This window comes from Phragmites australis, chromosome 2 (genome assembly GCF_958298935.1).
Source record: "Phragmites australis chromosome 2, lpPhrAust1.1, whole genome shotgun sequence".
Classification (NCBI taxonomy): domain Eukaryota; kingdom Viridiplantae; phylum Streptophyta; class Magnoliopsida; order Poales; family Poaceae; genus Phragmites; species Phragmites australis.
In genome coordinates this window covers 42721578-42736680 of record NC_084922.1, presented here as the reverse complement: position 1 = coordinate 42736680, position 15103 = coordinate 42721578, and the positions used below count along the sequence as shown (strand labels likewise).

Below are 15103 nucleotides of genomic sequence, written 5' to 3'. Positions count from 1 at the left end.
GTCACTAATAGAATATTAGTGACACGTGTTGAACAGATGTCACTAATGCAATATCTTCTTTGTTGGGTTCTTAGGCAGTGAATGGTCAACCGGTCTGCGTGGATCCTATGAATTAACCAACCTAAATCCAAAGGCTCGAACCAGTGGGACTCCGGTGACTCGATGAAGTCCATTTTCAGTTCGTCAGATGCCGACAGAAATACGGGTGAAATCGAAGGAGTAGCCTCGTAGCTGCTTCTGGTGGTCAACGTCAGGTTATTAGGACACTTACGTTCTCTTGTATAGTATGCATAACATTCGATGTTGCAACATCACGGCCTCTCATGGCGGTGAGCAAGGAGGAGACGATGGCATCTTTCTTTTATCACTTCGTGGCCAGCACGTGGGTCCAGCTAGGTATTTCCATCTCTGCCTTTCTCAAAGAGGCGTCGGCGATCTGCTGAATGTGTATTGAGGAAGCCATATAGCCCGAGGCATCAGTACTGCTGCATGTGTGCTCATTTATGTAGACTACTCGAAACAAAGGCGGATCCCAGGAATTGTTTTTCTCCACATGCTTGGTTGCTGAGCAACCATGATCCTGATGGTATGTGCACCTATAGTAGCACCTGCGTAGAACAACACCTTGAGTTGTTTAGAGCTCACACTTTTCCATGCCTTGGGGGAAATGCTCACAAAAGAGGTCGCCAAGATGCATGCGGAAGCCAAAAACATAACACATGACAACATTTAGCATTGTCCATCTGGCTCAGAATTGTTAATCATGCCGACATGCATTATTAGCTTCAAAGGAGGATTCCTATGCACGCATGCTCACGATATCATACCCCAATGTGGGGAGTGTCATTAAGTACGGGATATCACATGCATCCAGCACCGGAGAATCTAACATCATCATCAAAATTCATTGATAATTGTAGAACTAGCTCTCATATACATAAGCCGATCTATATGTACCGTGTCAATAACCGTATTTTTTTTTCTTTTTCGAACGATGGGCAGGGCACTGCTCTTTCATTTTAGAAGAAAGAAAAATGTAGATCGGCCCATATATGGTCTATATATTTGGTCGATATATGTTGTATACATATGCCGCTCTTGGTCCTTTAACCCACCATATATGAAATGCTTCCCCTGGCCGCAGAATTTGGGGCGATCTTGAGAATTCAAGAATTTTTGCCACGTGTATCTTTCTACAATAATACCTCGTAGGGCCTTTTTTTTTGTGTGGCTGCGTTTATTTCCAACGGTTTTTTTAACACTACGCGCATACATGCAAAGTCTGGAAGTGCCTATCATTTATAATGCTGTAAGACCAACCAAGATAATATGGCCTCTAAAAGAACAGTTATCTTTGCTAGCATTGGCCGACAACTTTAATCTACAGAGTGATACCTATTGCCATTATATGTTTTCTTATCCCTTAGAGGCCTTAATTTATCTCGAGTTGTACCGTAAAACATGACTGACCCATGCACAAAGACTGGCGTCGTCATGACATAATAAAATTGATTCTATGATGATGTTCAATCCTTATCTGCAACTCTTAGTTTCCCTTGCGGAAGTTGCAAGTAGCATCAGGGATAAAGAAAATGCTTACGGTGATCTGTTAGACAATGAGTTATTTTCCACTCCTCACACAGCTATTGACAACTTCTAGCAAGCTCCAAGCCAAATATTCCGTACTCAATCAGCGTTGGTTGCAAATTAGTTTTTGCCGTCAATCACTTATGCCTTATTGCAAGATTATTTTGGATACACACTGTAATACTCCGGCTCATTAGTATTTCTGGTTTCGACCCACGTGGCCTAAATATTTCAGTGTAGTAAGTTTAGTACCACACTTTTGAAGTTTAAATATGTTTGGACCGGTTAATAAGCCTTCACGCTCTAAATATAACATCTTCAGGTTAACCCTTTTACACGAAATGAGGATAAACTCATGTATATAAGTTTTATAGTTAAATACTAGGGGTATTTTTAATAAAAAAAAATTAACAGCAATATGGCAGATCCATGATGTAAACTTTTACTGTATTCTCACATTCATCTCAAAATAAGTTATGCTCGTAGAAATTCTAAAACTAGGTAACAGGTACTCGCTAGGCCACTCACCTTGTAGTGAGTATATGATAATCGGCCTAGTACCAAGTCTTGTAACAAGTTTTTCCTTTTCTATTTATCTTTTTATTTATATAACAACTATACAAAAATACACTAATCTCTTTTGACATATATAAGTGTTTAAAAATCATCATTTTTTAACAATCAAGTAATTATAAAAAAAATCAATGCAATGCACCATTCAACAACAGCAAGTGGTTATAAATCATCGGTTCAACATTCAACAAGTGCAAGGCTATTTTTGTAACAAAGTAAAGTTCATAATTCATACAACTACAACTAAGATTATGTGTTTAGGCTGCTATGCCATTATTGGTGTTGGTATGGATGGGCAATACAAGGCCTTGTACAAGGGCTAATCGGCCTATTATTCGAGTAGACCTAGTATATACTAGATTTTACTTATTAGTATCAGGTTAAGTGGCATAGTCCTTGTACACACTACTATAAAAATGGTTATCATTGTCGGCTTAAAAACGCCATCAGTGATAGTTTTTAAACCGACACTGATTACTCAGCACTGATAGTCACGAACTATCAGTACTAGTTTTTGAACTAACATTGATAATGAATATCAGTGCTGCCTCTTTATCCTAAACCGATCAGTGTCAGTTCTTTGTTATGAACCGATACTGATACTGATTATTAGTGCTTGTTTCAGCTCATATTCATCCAGAAAACAGCATAATAACAAGGGGGCACACACACATATATATATATATATATCACTCATAATTCAATCATAGATAATAAGCATTTATACAGATATTTCACTCATAAACTAATCAGTCATGATAAACACTAATACATTAATTCAAACTACAAGCATTTCTAAAATTACATCAAAGATCATTACGTGCATAGTTCATATCTAAAATTTTAACTCCAAATATTATATCAAAATGGTTCTGTGTATAAATGAGCACACTAGTTGTTGCTTCAAACAGAAGTTCCATTGGACTTCCGTAGATAACGAAAGCATTGCTATCATATTGAAACTCAAGGTCTGACTGGTACTTTCCTTCACGAGCCTTCCTGCATTACGGGCCAAGCACTTTGTACCCCTAGCGTTGTGCAAGAAGATGTAAGATTGAAGCTAAAGTACGATCCGTCTGCATCCGGGTATTCTAGTAAAAATTCTACATGCAAAGAGCAGCAACATAGAGGAAAACTTAATATTATTAAAATTATCCTAGCTACAAGATACATGTTCATGTCACCAACCGTTTTAGCTGCATGTAACCGTGAGAATTTAGGAGTCATTGTAAGCACATTCTCATTTTGTTCAAGTGCTTTCAATTTGAAATAGTTGTAATCCGGAAACATGTATCCAAGTTGCAGCCAACCGATTGTAGAAGCGTGTAGACAACAGATCATTCAGCTATAAGCCTTTGGTCTATTTTGGAGCTAGATGATATTAAAGTAATGTATACTTCTTTAGATACTGCAACCCCAAAAGAGATAGTGATCTTTATTTTATTGTTATTAGCTAATGTGGTCATCACCACAGGTGGGGTGCCATCAATGTCCATAATAATATCATGTAGACATTGTAGTTGAGAAAACATCTACATCAATCGATATACCAGTTTCTGAATTTAATAGTGTCAAAATTTGTTAACTACAAACTACAATATTAACTGACCTTCTTATAATTTCTAGCAAAAGGATTTTCATCACTGAGCATGTAGATGTACCTGGGACAAATCATATGTGCATCTACATGCCCAGAGAAAAAAATTTCAATGCCAAATCAATCAGCCTATTTGAAGTTTAAGTCAAAATTGGCCTTAGATAATGACTATCATAGAGGTTTAGGATTTAGTAATTCAAACAATATCTTTAATTACCAGTAGCCACATGTTGTTGCACCATCTTTGAGAACCCAAAACCCTATAAACATCTCACAAATTATCGTCATTGGCCTAAGAACAAGGAAACAAACCTTTGAATTACCATTAGCCACATGTTGTTGCACCATCTTTAAAAATCCAAAACCCTAGGAAATATCTCTAAGAACAAGGCAACACAACTAAATTGCTAATACAAATTTCAGAACCTAAATTAGCTAACTAAAATTGCTAACTACAATTTGCTAACTAAAGTTGCTAGCAGTAATTAGAGACCTAGAATTTGAGAACTAATCCAGGTGTTTTGTAGTCCTTCCGGAAAGGGCAGGATACGCCATTGAGGATCTGGAGGCCAGGAGTGCGGGAGAGGTCACTTGGACTTGGACAGCTGGATAGGATGCAACAATCGCCTATATGCTACCAGAATCTACGCCCTCCACCTCCACTGCTACTGCTGCTCGCGATGGGGATGTTGAGGAGGCGATGAAAAGGAGGAGGCAGTGGTCCAACGTGCGAAGAGGAGGAGAAGGTGGTGACCTAGCGTGCGACGAGGAAGAGGCGGCAGGCCAACGTGCGAAGAGGACGAGGGGGCGGCAGCGAGCCGATGTGCAATGAGGAGGAGGTGGCGGGCCGGTGCGCCATGAGGAGGTGGCGGGTCGGCGCACAAAGAGGATGAGGAGGCGGCAATCCGATGCACGACGAGGAGGAGGCGGCGGTCCAAGGCGCACAATGAGGAGGAGGCAGTTGGCAAGGGCACGATTGGGAGAGAAAGAGAGTGGAGGCGTGGAGACAGCTAATGTGTAGTGATATGTAGGAAGTAATATCAGTGCCAACTAATATAGAGTACCGATATTGATAAAAAGTATCAGTGTCAGCTGATACCTACAACCGACACTGATAAAAAGTATCAGTGCCGGTTCATGATTATCAAGCGACACTGAAGTATCAGTGCTGGTTTTCCTAAGAACCGACACTGGTACTTAGTCAGTTCGATCCCGACTCAATCATTGAATGAGCGCGGGAAGTTACAAACTGGCACTAATACTTTATCAGTATCAGTTCTGATCTAGCCAGCACTGATGATCCGGCTCGGATGACCATTTCTGTTGTAGTGACAAGATCTACTAAACCTAGTTTTAGAACCTTGCACATTATGCAATTGATATACATACCTAGGCAGTCGCCCATTCCTGCTGCATCACTTTGTTTGATCCCAAAATACGGTTTAGATCCCCAATAATCTTTTTTAGAAAATGATAGAGCACCAATCATTGCAAAAGCAAATAAAAAGTTTGGTTTAATCAAAGGCAAGTTGGTCAGTAGGACAATTAAATAGCTCATCCATGATTATGCATGTTAATTAGGAAACTAATTAGCATCTTTTGGACTAATAAACAACCCTGATGAGTGCGTAAGAGCAGATTGTGTGATGACTCCCCCAACATATGGTGCTTAGTTATTTATCTTTTCCCTTCGGTTCTGTTCCGCTTCTTAAAATTTCCCATGTAGCCATTTAGGCATGTGACTTTTGGATACACAACAACATAAAGGTAAACGCTAGAATCTGATGGAGCCACATGCAACTACTGGGGAAGGCAGCACAATCTAATAAACCATACATGCATGCACCAGATTTTTTATTACTTCTAACCACACTTGCGATTAAACTATACTACGCGACCAGAAAGCTGGCTTTCTGGCTTGATACGATAAGCTAACTACTCACAGCGTAGAAACAAAACCAATCACATGTGCTTATAGCTAATATATATGAGAAAGCCTTGAAATCACATTATGTAAGAAACCATCAAAAAAGACAAGTTGTTAGTGATGGCTCCTCAGTACGTGTCATTAATGCATTATCGGTGATAGGTCTTGTGCCGACTTGTTATTAATATGTAGTCTAGGCTAGGACCCGGTAAGACCCGTCACTAATGAAAGTTCATTAGTGACAGCTAGCGAGGGTCACTAAAGATAGTAATAACGGGTAACATTAAATACCGTCACTAATAATATAGTCATTAGTGACGGATAGATAGGACACATGTTACTAAATGTAGCATACTCATTAGTGACGGGTTATTATTAGACACGTCATTAATATTAAAGTAATTAGTAATTAGTGATATTAGTGATTGGTCATAGTTCTTACCTGTCAATAATTACCAACTCATTAGTGATGAGTATTCTTATCACCCGTCACTAATTTCAAAAACAACCATTTGCTGCTCGACCACTCTTATCCGCTCATTTCTCTCTCGCGACCACTCAACGCTTACGTCCGCTCACCTCCTCCTCTCAACGCTGCTACCGTTAGACCGCACCGCTTGACACTGTCGTCATCCTCCCGCCTCCACCACAACCCGATGTTGCTACCCCGTTCTACCCGCTAGGGTTAGGGTGTTAGATCAAGGTAGCGGTTGGGGCCGTGGCTATGATGGCCTTGGATGACCCTAATGACTCCTCCATCGGCTCGCGCACCATTCATCCACTACCCTTCAGGCGTTTGTCCACCGGCGACATCCCCGGTGATGACCCCACAGCCTCCAGGATCGAGCCTGAGCATAGTACGTAACCTCTTTCCTTTTTCTCCCTCATTGTTGGCTCATAATAACGTTCATTAGGACACAACAATTTAATTAAGTTTACAGTGGGGATGAGTTGGAACGGTGGGGGAAGAGTGGTGCTCTGATCGCCTAAGGGAGGACGAGGGCTCAAGAGCGCAAGGAAGAAGAAGATTCAATCGCAAAGATGGCATAAAGAGGGGGGCGGTTCGCTCCCCTCCTCCTTTTATACTCCAAGGAAATTCAATTGTCGCCTGCCGCGGCGCGCTCGGCGAGACGATTTCCTCGGCCAGCGCAACCGCCAGGCGAATCTCCCTCGGGCCGCGCGGTTGTCAGCGGTTGCCAGGCGCACTTTCCTCGATCTGCGCGGTTGCCACGCGCGCCGCTTGCCTCGTTATCACGCGCCGCCCGCCTCGTTATCACGCGCCTCGGGAGTCGGCTGGACGCGCGTCCGCTCGGCTCCCCGTTGGGTCGTACCAGAAGCCCGGGCCGGAAGGGCCAGCGCCTAAAAGCGCGCCGCATGGCGTCGGTGCTGGGTTCGACCTCATTAACGACGAAGGGCCCATCCGCAGTCTCTGGGCCATCGCCTGTCAATGGGCCCGGGGGCTGCTGTCGGTGAATCAGGAACCAGGGGTCCCCGAATCCCGAGGCCAGACCAGCAATCCGCCACGTGGCGCCCTCCCGCGGAGGTCATCTCCGCAAGGTAAAAAAGACTAAGTCCCGGGAGAGAGCGCTCGGGGCCACAGACAGTGGTCCCCGAGTACCTGGGTTCCCCGATGATCTGCGAAGACTAAGTGACTGGGAAGAGAGTGCTCGGAGAGGTGAACAGTGACCCCAGAGCACCCAAGTCCCCCGACGACCAGGAGACCCGAGTACCGGGAGGGGTGTGCCCGGGGCTGCGAGCAGTAGCCCCCCGGGCACCCGAATACCCGAGGACTCAAGGAAGGTAGTTCCGGGAGAGAATGCTCGGGGCTGCGAGCAGCAGCCCCCGAGCACTCGGTTCCTCGAGGACCAAGAAAGGGCGTTCTCGGGAGAGAGTGCTCGGGGAGGTGAACAGTGACCCCCGAGCACTCGATTCCCCGACGATCCAGGAAGCCCCCCATCAGTGGGCCCCATAGGGGTCCAGCGATGAGATGTCAGCCAGTGAAAGGCCCGAGGCCGCATTTAAGAGCGCGCGTGGCCTGTCACCTCCAACTGCTCCCGCCACGCTCGGTGTCAGTTCTTGCCATATTCTGGCGGAAGGGCGTGGGGACATTTAATGCACGGGTCCCATCCCGCGCTATCCGGCGCGCCTCGGGATAGCATCGCGAGACCCGAGGTGTTCCATCTGCCACGCTGCTGTGGCAGGCGAACAAGATCGGGCAGGCACGTCGGGCCGCTCTGCGGCTGCCCGGTGGGCCCTCTCCACGACGCCCGTTGCCAGCGTCATCATGACGACTGAAGACCGGGCGCGGGGTGCATTTTCAACCCCCGTCACTTCGCGTAGAGGCCATGATGACACTCTTTCCATTTATGGTGCCTTGGAACTCGTGCCCTCCCATTCGGGGTACGCTACTGCCAGTGGGTATTTAAAGCGGCCGGCAGCACGGACAAAGATAGAGTTAATTGAAAGGCAACGCTCGAACTCTCAGACAGGGGCACACAGAGTCCAACAGAGATCGAAGAACACCTTCGTACGAGCATAGAAGCCGAAGAACAAGGAGCCCAAGGCTTTAGGATAGACAGACATTCTTGTAACTAGCACATTCCTGAGAGACATTCTCAGGGCTTTTATAGCATCCACACAGGAGTAGGGTATTACGCGCAGTGCGGCCCGAACCTGTCTAAAAATCCCCCAGCGCATTTACTCTTTTCTGCATTAGATCATTCCACCCCACCTGTCATCGCATTTGCATCCATTTATTTCTCCAGCAAACATATTCAGAATCATCACCCCGACCGAATCTCTAAAAAGGGGTCCCTTAGGATCCCTGCGATAGGAGCTAACCCTCCGACATGTACCTTTGGTGCAATCCACGGTAGATGGAAGAAATTTTGTGGAACTATCTATCTCTTTTTACCTACGTTCAAGGGGAGAAAGTAGTGGGGATATCACTATTAGGGTCTGTGACAATGCATCATCGATTGCATTGCATGCCACCGAAAAAACTGTCATTGAAGGGTGGATGAAAGCGCTTGAGGAGCATGGGTTCTTTTTGCCTGACTACAACTATTTTTGACTAAAAGCGCTTGAGGAGGGCGAAAAGGATTTGGCTTTGATCAATGAGAGGCTTGCTCGGTTCAATATGATATGGTACAATAATACATAATCTGGCTGTTTTGATATAGATGATTGTTAGCGTGTACTATTTTCATAATTTATTTTCTTTGCTTGTAGGATATTTTTTATGACAAGTAGCTTTCATGATATTTTAGATCAAGCCATGGAGCATCTTGTGTTAAGCTTTTATGGTCTCGGAGTGTACTTCACTGATGAAGACAACTTCTAGGTTGATATAAGGTTTTATTTAAGAGGAAATCAACTAGCTAATAAGATATTGTTTACTATTATGGTAAAGCATCGGGTCATCCATGTCAAGCGAAAGAGAATGCACTAATTCATGTGCTAAAGTATATCGATGAAGTACTAGGATACAGTATTGTAGATTTCAACTATATTAAATATCTCAGATTACGTGCTCTAGTAAATTCTCAAGTACAATGATGTATGGATATTTGGATAAGTACACAATGTATGCAGAACTATATTGTATGACTGACTTGAGCTAAATTGAAGTTTCTGGATGTATATCTATGTTCTTGAATGTGAAGATGGCTGCTAAATCCTAACATTGCTTCAGGATGTCATCCATTGAAGTTCTGTTCTATTCTGTTGAATGGGATCTGTTGAAGTACTCTGTATTTGCATATATGCCTCTGTTTTGAAAGTCGATCTCTTCTTGTAGAAGTCATTAGTGACGGGTATTAGTTTTCACCCGTCACTAATGTGTCATGAAAATCATTAGTGACGGGTTTCCTTCTAACCCATCACTAATTATTGATATTTACTGTTATTTTCTACATCGAGAAGCATGACCAAACAGTGCCTGTCCGCCGGTTGCTCAGCAAAGAGGTGATTTTTTGGTGATTCCGTTGAGGTCAAATCAAATCTCAGTTATTTGAAGTTGGGATTGTCCCTAGCCTTTGAAGGTTTGCCTCCCCTCTCCTCCTCCTCTTGCTCATATATGCATGGTGGATTCTAGCGTTTAAGTACTTGGAATCATCAATTTTGCTCCTTCTCCCTAATCTTGATATATGTGCATTGTACCCCTTAGTGTACATGAGTAAACTATGTCTCCTGTTCGGGAGTGTTTGATTATAAATATGACTTGGCAACTGGTCATATTTATAAGAAAATGCTCTCGAATTGTCCACATACTTTAGATAGTTCGAGGATATATGGTCCGAGTAGTAGTTTTTATGCTCTTGTATGGTTCTAGAGTGAATTTCAGTGGTGTCCCTCTATTTTTCTCCAGATACACACCCTCTCGGCTCGTTGTCGAGACGTGTATTTGAAGAACTGCGGGGAGGTGTTGCTGAAATTTTCTCTAGAACCGTACAAGAACATGGAAACCTACTCGAGCTATATATCCTCGAATGGGATTAGGACCTATCTTTACCTATTAAAAATTAGCTAGGATAACCATAGATAACATGTGTCATATTTGGATATTAATTGTTACATCGAATATCACTAGAATAGTACACGCACACACTTAATTTAGTTAAATTGAGTTAGAATTTTTATATTTATTATAGCTACTCTGTCGTTTCTATTAAGAATGAATATTTTTTTTAATTTGTAGATGGTGGACCGAAGTTGGATGTATCTTGATTACCGTACTTGTAACGAGTAAATGAGCAGGGTGAATTCTTTCATGAGTGTCGCGGTGGCGGATATGGAAGGTCAGGGTAAAACAACAATGTGGTGTCCATGTTGTGATTGCAAGAATGAGAGAAGTTTTCAAAACCTGACAATGTGTACGATCACTTGTTAAGACGTGGATTCAAAGAGAGATATCACATTTGGAACAAACACGGTGAGGAAGGCATTAATGAAGGGGAAATGGATCATGTCCTCCTGGACGGTAGTACGGATTAAGGACTCCCGCTAGCCGGCGATATGGATCATTATCTTAGGAACACAGACATATTAAGATTCAATGATGACTATATGGATTTTGTGGAGAATGTGGACCAAATAGTGCGCGATGCCGAGGGAAATGACGAGTATAGTGATGGTGAGTTTGCCAAATTCCAAAAACTGGTGTGAGACTCGAAGACACCATTTTATCCTGGCTATAAGGAGAAATACATGGTGCTATTTGCGGTGCTTATACTTCTGCAATTGAAGGCAACCCATCATTGGTCTGATATGAGTTTCAAAGCATTATTACATCTGCTAAGGAACATGCTACCTGAGGGGGAACAAGGTGCCCAAGATCGTCTACGACACGAAAAAGATAATTTTTCCTTTGGGATTGGAGGTAGAAAAAATACATGTATGTAAGGGGGATTATGTCCTATTTTGTGGAGAGTATGTAGATCTGGATCAATGTCCTGTTTGTGAAATCCATCGATACAAGCGTAGAAATGACAGTGGCAACGTGAAGGAAGGCAGCAAGAGAAAAGGGTCCACATAGATAGTGGCAACCCTATAGATTTAGCTCAATGACGAGCCATTGATTCCACATTTGCTTGGTCCGCTAAAGAATTAAGAAATATTAGGTTTGCTATAAGCAAAGGTGGCATGAATCCATTCGGTAACATGAGTACCTCATATAGAAGCTAGCCTGTTGTAATATCTATCTACAACCTTCCACCTTGGCTTTGTAAAAAACGAAAATACATTATGTTGTTGACCTTAATTCCTGGTCTGAGGCAATCTGGCAACAACATCTATGCGTACCTCAGGCCATTAAAGGATGATCTTAAAGAACTCTGGTCTGAAGGTGTTGAGGTTTGGGATCAATACAAGTAAGAATACTTCGCCCTACATGCCATGTTGTTCGTCACCATCAATGATCTGTCAGCACTTCGTAACTTGTCAGGGCAGAGTAAAAGAAAAGGTGAAGCTTGCCCCTAATGCTTAGATGACACTAAGAGTATCTGATCGAACGAGTCAAAGAAAATAATATACATGCGACATCAATATTTCCTTCCAAGGAACCACCTGTACTACTACCTTTTTGTCGAACCAACGGTTTTTTCCCTCTTCAGTGCCCCAACAACCGCCAGGTAACGTCTGTGGCTTCTATATTGCGCGTCACATGCTGCTAAACTTGGCAGCCAAGGATATGAAATCCCCATATGTAAGATAATTACATAGTCTTTTCATAACTGCTTTTATTCATTACTAATATCCGATAATAAAATAATTTTGCTCACGCTAATTACATACTTTTTCCATAACTACTTTCATTCAGTAGGAATTTAGCTTACCAGATGGCAACATCAAGGAGTCTGCACTCGCCAACATTCAAGGACGGATCGCCGCGTTCATAATGACCAAAGTCATCTCTTCAAAAGGTGAGTTCTATTGTAGGGACACGGTATCCTGACTTATGTAATTTATTGTTGCACTTTTGACTTATGTAATTTGTAGTTATTTTGATGTAGACTTGCGATGTTGTACGTTTTGATTATGTATATGTGCATATCTCGTGACTTTGTCCCTACAATGTGGGTATCTTGAAATGAATGGCGTGGCATGAATGTTTTGAGTGATTTCGATATGGGTATCTAGATATGTCTTATTTGCAAGAGAAGACGACTGTCAAATCCTGATATTACTTCAGGATGCAGCCAGAAAACAGGTAAATTTCTTCGGGGGGGCGAGACTATTAGTGATGGGTGAAAACTTCACCCGTCACTACAGAGGCCACCAGTGATGGGTGGTAAATTCACCTATTACTGATGACCAAGTCGCAGTGATGGGTAGCTTTCCAATCCCTCAGTGGGACTCAGTTATTAGTGATAGGTAGTAAATGGATCGTCACTAATATCTGGATCATTAGTGACATGTGGTAAATAGACCTATCATTGATGACTCGATCAACAGTGACGAGTTGTAGTTACCACTAATCACTAATAACCGAGTCCTTGAGATGGGTTGGAAAGGTACACTTTACTATGACTCGATAATTAGTGATGGGTGGTAACACCCGTTACTAATGACCGAATCTCTGAGACGGGTTAAAAAACTACTGTCGGAGGATGAACTCCTGTCGCAGGGATCCCGAGAGACCCCTTTTTAAAGATTCGGCCGGGGGGATGATCCTGAACGAGCTTGTCTGGGAAATAAATGGGAACGGAAATAAATGCAGTGGCTGGTGGTGAGAGATGATCGACCTAGTGCAAGAAAGATGGGTGCACCGGGATTTAGACAGGTTCGGGCCGCGCGGGGGCGTAACACCCTACTCCTGTGTGAGTGTTATATCTCTCCTTGAAGGGAATTCTTCAAGGATGTATCTGGTTACAGAGGTGAGCTGTCTACAGAGAGCTTGAGGCTCTCGTGTTCTAGCTTGGCTTGAGCTTGTTTGTGATGTTCTTCGCCTTTTGATCTGGGCTTCGTGTGCTTCTTGAGGGTTGTCGGGGCTTTCTTGCCTTGTTCACCTTGATTTTTTGGTCTCTTCTCTTGATCTCGTCCTGTCTAGCTTAGTTGTCTCTTGGCTTCGCTCTCTTTCCTTTTATAGGCGCGCCGACCTCGACTTATCCAGAATGGGAAAGAGGGGGCGCGAACGCCAAGGCACCACGGAGAAAGGCGTCATCATTCCGTTTTGGCGAAGTGACAGGGGCGGTGGAAAAATGCGGCGTGCATCCGACCACCCGCCACTGCGGATGTCCTCCGGCGTCATTAAGAGGGCTCACCGGGCAGCCACAGAGGTGCTCGGTGCGCCCACCCTGTCTTGTTCTTCTGCCAGGGCAGGGTGGCAGGCGGAGCGCTTCGATTTTGGCAACGCTATCCCGAGGCACCCGGGTGAAACCGGACGGGACCTGTGCATTTAATGGACCCACGCCCCCCTGCCAGAGCATGGCAGGATCTGACACTAGAGCGTGGGCAGCTGAGAATGTCAGGATATCAGGATGTCAGGCCGCGCGTGCCTATTAAATGCGGTATTGGGCCTTTGACTGGCTGACACCTCGACGATGGGATCCCTTGGGTCGTCGGACGATCTTGCGCGAACCTTCGGGGAACCGAGTCCTCGGGGGCTGCCACGTGCAACCCCGAGCACTCTCTCCCGAGCACTTGGGGGAGACCTTCGGGGAACCGAGTCCTCGGGGGCTGCCACGTGCAGCCCCGGGCACTCTCTCCCGAGTACTTGGGGGAGACCTTCGGGGAACCGAGTCCTCGGGGGCTGCCACGTGCAGCCCCGAGCACTCTCTCCCGAGCACTTGGGGGAGACCTTCGGGGAACCGAGTCCTCGGGGGCTGCCACGTGCAGCCCCGAGCACTCTCTCCCGAGTACTTGGGGGAGACCTTCGGGGAACCGAGTCCTCGGGGGCTGCCACGTGCAGCCCCGAGCACTCTCTCTCGAGCACTTGGCTGTTTGGATCATCGGGGGACTACAGTACTCGGGGGTAGGCGAGAACCCTTCCGAGCACTTCCTTCCCGGTACTTGGACTCTGTGGGTCATCGGGGAACTGGGGTGCTCGGGAACCAGAGGCTGTGGCCCCGAGCACCTTCTCCCGGAACTTAGATTTTCCTCATCCTGCAGGGGAGACCTCGCGGGATGGTGATACGTGGCGGACGGCCGGCCCAGTCTCGGGACTTAGGGACCCATGGTTCCCGATACACCGACAGTAGCCCCCGGGCCCATTGGTAGGCGATGGCACGGAGACTGCGGATGGGCCCTTCGTCGCGGCCGAGGCCGAGGCTGGCGTGGACGCCACATGGCAGGCTTTCGAGAGGTGGCCTTTCTAGACCCGGGCCTCGGGTACGACCCAGCGGGGAAACGAGTAGACGCGTGTCCACACAACTCCCGAAGGGTATGACGACCGTACGGGCGGCACGCGCATTCGCCGCGCAGATCAAGGAAAATACGCCTGGCAGCCGCTGACGCCGCACGATCGGCGGGAGATTTGCCTGGCGGTTGTGTCGATCGAGGCGGCGCTTCGCCGAGCGAACCGTTGGGCGGCAATATTTGAATTTTGAGATATAAAAGGGGGAGGGGATCGGTCCGTCCCCCCTTTTTACGCCTTCTTGCACTCATGCTCTTGCCTTTTTCGTGCTCCGAAGCCCTTAGGAAATTTTCAGGCAACCGGAGCACTTTTTCTTCCCTTTCACCACCACCAGAACACCTTCACTTTTGCCGAGATGCCGAGGGTCGGAGGAGGCCACCGGGACAAGGCTCCGGACAGCATTCTGCCGGAGTCTCGTTTGAGGAACGAAGAGGCGGTGGAAAAGATCAGGAAGTTGCTGGTACCCGAGGGGCAAGAGGGAGCTGTGGTGGTGACGCCGGCAAGCCTGACACCGGTGACGACTGCCCCGGGCGGATCGTTCTCTTCACGTCTTTCGTGGCGGCGG

At 45.5% G+C, this 15103-nt stretch overlaps 1 pseudogene; it reads right to left on the bottom strand.

Moving 5' to 3' along the window:
- Nucleotides 1-15103, bottom strand: part of LOC133907473 (probable WRKY transcription factor 29) — a 39838-nt pseudogene that overhangs the window by 9710 nt on the left and 15025 nt on the right.